The following is a 6,055-nucleotide window of genomic DNA, read 5'->3' as shown; positions in this document are numbered from 1 at the left end:
AAAAAAAAAAAACCCTATAGAATCATTTCAGGCAGCTGACACATGGTTCCAGAGGAAATGTGACAGTTTAATTAAGGAGGCTCTGGATCCCTGGATGTGCCTGAGATGTACAAAGGACAGAGTCCATCCACAGGAAGTTGTGACATAGACAGGGGGGCCTCCTGCCTAGCTACCTGCACTCAGCTCCAGAAAGGCCCAGAATGAAGCAATCTATGTTCTCTGCAAAACTCGCTCTTGTCCTCACATACAGTGCCACAAGTTTTCTTTCACCTTGCAACCCCCATTCTTCAGAACCAGGAAGCACCCAAAACTATCTTTCAAGGGGCTATAATTTAAACACATATTAAGACACACAACAGCATATGCCTAGCAATGCTTTGCCAAGCCAGTTTTCTTGTTCTGATAATAAACTGGAGCCCTAGATACAATAACTAGGGGACAAATGATGCTTCTAACATGGCATAGTACACACATCCAAATAATATCTGAATTAGTTGGTGCTCATTTCATAGGAAGCTGAAAGAAGGAGACATTTTCTCTCTGGCCTTTACCTGTGAAAGCATGAAAGAGAGAGAGAGAGAGACAGAGAGAAACTGAGAGAGACAGAGAGAGCTGTACTTTGTATTTAAGAGTCATTGCTGGGGGTGGGGTTCTGGAGAGATAGCTCAGTGGTTAAGAGCACTGACTGCTCTTTTGAAGGTCCTGAGTTCAAATCCCAGCAACCACATGGTGGATCACAACCATCTGTAATGAGATCTGACACCCTCCTCTGGAGTGTCTAAAAACAGCTACAGTGTACTTACATATAATAAATAATAAAGAATAAATAAAAAAGAGCCATTGCTAGGTTTTCTTAACATATTCTCTCTTTAGTTTCCAGTTAGGAAGCTCAAAGAGAAACCAGTCACACACTTTGAGTAGCCTCATGTGGCTCATTTCACCTGGCTTTCCTTGGATCCCATCATTGGTCTCTGGTCCTGCTCTATTTTCTTACTAATCAATTTCCCCTTTGTTTTAGAATGTGACATGACTTGCAGACAGCAGTCACAGAGCAGTAAAACTGGTGGGAAAGTAAGCTCAATAAGAAAGGCAAAATAAAACATTCTCTCATCAAGGGTCACCCTGCAGGTCTACTTAATCAGTTGACTAGCACTCCTTCCTTCCGGGTAGCAAAATCCTTTGGAACAAATAGCAGACTTATTCTTTTGCTCCCAAAATACCCAGGAGAACTGGCTCTAAGCCAGGGTAGGAACTGGGTATGGAAAATTCAAAGATGGAAGTCATGAAGTAAGAGGGCCTTTCCCGGTATGCACAGGCAAACAGTTCTAAGCTCCACCAATCGCCCTTGCTTACTTCTGCAGCCTCACCTATCACTCCTGTCATCCCTCAGATAGTCTAATCTACCTACCCCTCCCCTCCTTCTAAAGTTATGGCCCTGCCAAAGGCCATTCCACAGCTCTTTTTCCACGTGCAATGCATCTTTCAATTTTCTCATGACTCTCTCTTGTGTTTAATTTTGGTCTCAATTCGGGATGTTACCTCATTCCTAGAGAAACTTCTGGGTTACCCTATTGAATGAAATACCACTTCACTACCTAACTTTCTCCCTGATTAGTGGTTCCTATTCTTAACAAATTAGGTACTGAAGTCAGAGTCACTTGCATGTTTAACAAGCTCTTTTCATCTGAATTAAATCCCCTGCACCCTAAAGAGTTCTGGTCCATAGTATTTCTCACTACTTGGATATCATATTGCATAATCACTGTGGACTTTCTGTATTTGTTTTCTTTCTTCCTCTAAAATGGAGTACTCAGTAAACATATTGAGTGGATATAGTTGAGTCAATGCCTCAACAGCAGTGAGATGAGCTCTTAGAAGCTGGAGCAGCTTTAACACTGCTGACCTAAGGAGGGCAGAAAGAATAACAGTTTGAACAGAGGCAAGCAAGCACCATACTGCAGGATTACTCTAATGCCACTGTGGCCTGTTTAGGGAACAAGCAGCCAGACCTTCCCCAGGGACAGATGCATCTAAGAAGATACAGGCATGATGAACATAAAGCAAATGTGATCCCATCAGGGAATCTAGAGAAAGGAACAAAGCAATGATGTTTGGCCAGGCCCAATTTTGAGTGTGAGTGCCATCATGGGTAATAGAGGATAACTATTTGGCTAGAGTGGCCAGGGAGCAGCTGGAAAGGCTTTTAAGAGCTTCCAGAATAGCAGTGCTGTAGGAGGGGCTGGATAAAGGCACTTGAAAAAGATTTGATTCTCACAGGGTCAGCCGGGTTATGAACTCATTTTGGGTTCGTGAGAACTCATGTGGGATTTTTGTGGTTTTGTTCAAAGAAGACCCAGCTGAGTATCATAAGGTGGCTTGTGATCAAGGTCTTTGCTGAGGATACTCCATCATGACCTCACACTTGAGGACAAACTTAGAGTCCCATGGCTTTGTAAAGTGTCTGGTCTTTCACTCCTTACACCCTTCTCCATGGAAAACAGTGATGCATAAGGATTCTCTCAAAGGCAAAACTGCAGGAATAAAGCCACTCTCAGGTAGTTCCATTTGTCCTAAGTCAGATAAGGCATTGGGCTCTGGGTTCTAGCAAGCCTGGGTGGCCTTGGGGCTTTTTTTCTCTTATAAGTCTCCAGGAAGAGAAGGTATTGAGAGAGCAAGACTCTGGAGACAGTTCAACATGGTACTAGGGTATTGACTAGTTCCCTATTCATGCAAAGTCTATTGATATTGGGTGACCATGACCTCATGATATCAAACAGCCAACCCCCAGCAATGATGTTCTTTGCCATCACAAGCCTGGAGCAAGAGGACTGAGCAAGGGTGAACATAGCTCTTATTATGATGTAATGATATTTCATTAAATGGATGTGCACCCTTTTCCAAAAACCTCTAAAACTGAACCATATTAAACTTTTCCTCTTAAAAAGTAGTTTTCTGCCGGGCAGTGGTGGCACATGCCTTTAATCCCATGCCTAATACCCAATTAGGAGGCAGAGGCAGGCAAATTCCTGAGTTTGAGGTCAACCTGGTCTACAGAGTGAGTTCCAGGACAGCCAGGGCTACACAGAGAAACCCTGTCTCAAAAAACCAAACCAAAAAATAAATAAGCAAACAACACATCACTGTGGATTCTAAACTAACAGCTGCATTTTCCCCTTTTCTTTTAATTAATTAATTAATAATTAATTGGACAGGGTCTGTTGTTTTATTTAGTATATTTATAGTGCTGAAGGTGGAACCCAGGGCCTTGTACATACTAGTCAAGTGCTCTTACTAAGCTATACTGCCATCCTGATGACTGCTACTTTTACAGAAATTCTTTTTTCTTTTAGATAGGCTCTCATTTGCTTTCCTTTTCCTCTACTTCTTTTCTCAAATCAATACTTTTGCAGGGTGGTGCATGGCTTTAATCCCTGCAATTAGGAGCAGGAGCAGGTTCAAATTCTGTGAGCATGAGACTAGCTTGGTCTACAGAGGAAATTCCAAGATAGCCATGGCTGTGTACAGAAAAACCCTATGTCAAAAAAGACAAAACAAAAAAATTAACATTTTCGTTGTGTTTCTTTTTTTTTTTTTTTTTTTTTTTTTTTTCTTTTTTCGAGACAGGGTTTCTCTGTATAGCCCTGGCTGTCCTGGAACTCACTCTGTAGACCAGGCTGGCCTCGAACTCAGAAATCCGCCTGTCTCTGCCTCCCAAGTGCTGGGATTAAAGGCGTGCGCCACCACCGCCCGGCTAACATTTTCAATGATTAATAGAATAGATTAATTGAATAGAATAATAATTTTAACTGTTTCAAATTTGTCCAATAAACTATGAGGGGAGAGTTTATGGTCCTTGCTGCAAACCTATGACACAGTTCCTAATACAGTGCCTGATAGAGTTCTTTATAGTCAACAGTAGTTGCTAAAAAAAAAAATCAGAAAATGAGTATATCCATACTGTGAAATGTTACTCAGCCATAAAAGAACTGTGTGCTGATGTGTGCTACTGGATAAACCTTCAAAAATTTAGGCTATGAAGTCATACAAAAAAGGACGAATACTATACAATGTGATTATAGGAGATGTGTAGAACATTAATACACATAGAAAAATTTGTGGCTGGCAGGAATGGAGAGATCTGAAAGTGTAGCTTAGTTGGTAAAGTGTTAGCAGGCAGAAAGTCCTAGATTCAACCACATCATCTTGTAAATTGAGCATGGTGGTATACTCTCATTATCTCAGCACCCAAAAGTGGAAGCAGAATGATCAGTTCAAAGTCAGCATGAGCTATATATAGGAAACTTGAAGCCAATTTGATACATGAAACCCAGGTGTGTGTGTGTGTGTGTGTGTGTGTGTGTGAGAGAGAGAGAGAGAGAGAGAGAGAGAGAGAGAGAGAGAGAGAGAGAGAGAGAGAGAGAATGGGGAGTGTTCATAGCTTACAAAATACACTAAACCCTTTACAGAATAAATAAAATGGTATTTGAATTATATATCACAGTGGATTCTCTTTTTTCCTCCTTGGGACTATAGAGAGAGTCCCAGATCCTCCTTAATCTGCCAGAACCTTTTCCTTTTCTTTGAAAGGAATTGAAATAGGACTTGGGGGTGGGGTTCTATTGTGTAGCAAAAAGTTGGCATTGGTAACACACTAGATTCCATTTGAAGCACTACAAAAAAAGGAAAAAAGATCAGCAAAGAAGATATCCTAAAGACAGCAGTCATTTGAACAGTGGCCCTGTTTCTTTTCCTGTTGGACCTTTGTTCATTGTTTTAAAGACTCTGAAAGCTTTCAGCCTGTGAGCAACAGTCCTAGGCAACACTGGCTGGAAGGAATAGAAACAAGAAGGGTTTGATTAATGCTGTTTGAAGTGGTGGAAGGAAGTAGGGTGCGGGGACCAGATGTAATGGAGTTTATTGTTATTGTAGACTTTTATTACAGTGTCAAAAATGGCTCAGCCATTTTGAGTGATCAGGATAGGAATTCGGGCACACATAAATAATTCTAGATGCAACTTTTTACTCCTGCCCCAGGTAGTATCAACAATTTGGCATACTGACAGCAGTCTCAATTTGTATGGCTCTATTTTTCATGAACTACAGGGGCAACATCAGAAGCCTAAAGGCTGGGGTGTTGCAGCAATAGCCCAGCATAGATGAGACCCTGGCTACTACTCCAGCACAGCTAGAAAAAGAGAAAGTCCCTAAACACATAGTTTCTCTGTCTTGTAGGTTCAGCCAGAAGAGCTTCTCTGTTTCCTCTAACAGCTCCCCAGTACAACCACACAATACCTTAACCTCAGGGCATCAGGTCACAGATTTATCTATATGTTTTCTCAGCCAGATTTGTCCCAGAAATGATCCTTCTTCTGCATATGTGAATAGCAAGCAAGAAAAAAAAGATAGAAGTCCTCTAGCCAATTCTACACATCTTTTCTCAAAATGTTCTTCCTTCAGCCTGATATAGCTGTCTCCTGAGAGGCTCTGCCAGAGCCTGACAAATACAGAGGCAGATGCTCATAGCCGACCATTGGACTGAGCACGGTGTCCCCAATGGGGTTCCCAATGGAGGAGTCAGAGAAAGGACTGAAGGAGCTGAAGGGGTTTGCAACCCCAAAGGAAGAACAATATCAACCAACCACACCCCCCCAGGGCTCCCAGGGACTAAACCACCAACCAAGTAGTACACATAGAGGGACCAATGGCTCCAGCTGCATATGTAGCTTGTCAGGCATCAATGGGAAGAGAGGCCCTTGGTCCTGTGAAGGCTCTGTGCCCCAGTGTAGGGGAATTCAAGGGCCAGAAGGCAGGAGTGGGTGACTGGGTGGGGGAGCACCCTCGTAGAAGCTGGGGGAAGGAGAATGGGATAGGGGGTTTGGGGGTGGGAACCAGGAAAGGGGATGACATTTGAAATGTAAATAAAGAAAATATCCAGGTCGGGGAGTGGTGGCATACGCCTTTAGTCCCAGCACTTGGGAGGCAGATGTAGGTGGATTTCTGAGTTCGAGGCCAGCCTGGTCTACAGAGTGAGTTCCAGGACAGCCAGGGCTAATCA

At 42.7% G+C, this 6,055-nt stretch overlaps 1 protein-coding gene across 1 annotated transcript in view; it reads right to left on the bottom strand.

Moving 5' to 3' along the window:
• Positions 1-6,055, bottom strand: part of Gpr143 (G protein-coupled receptor 143) — a 24,089-nt gene that overhangs the window by 1,378 nt on the left and 16,656 nt on the right. The window lies entirely within an intron of this gene.

Source organism: Mastomys coucha, chromosome X (genome assembly GCF_008632895.1).
Source record: "Mastomys coucha isolate ucsf_1 chromosome X, UCSF_Mcou_1, whole genome shotgun sequence".
NCBI lineage: Eukaryota > Metazoa > Chordata > Mammalia > Rodentia > Muridae > Mastomys > Mastomys coucha.
The sequence above is the reverse complement of the archived record's forward strand: the minus strand, read 5'-3'. Positions and strand labels throughout refer to the sequence as shown.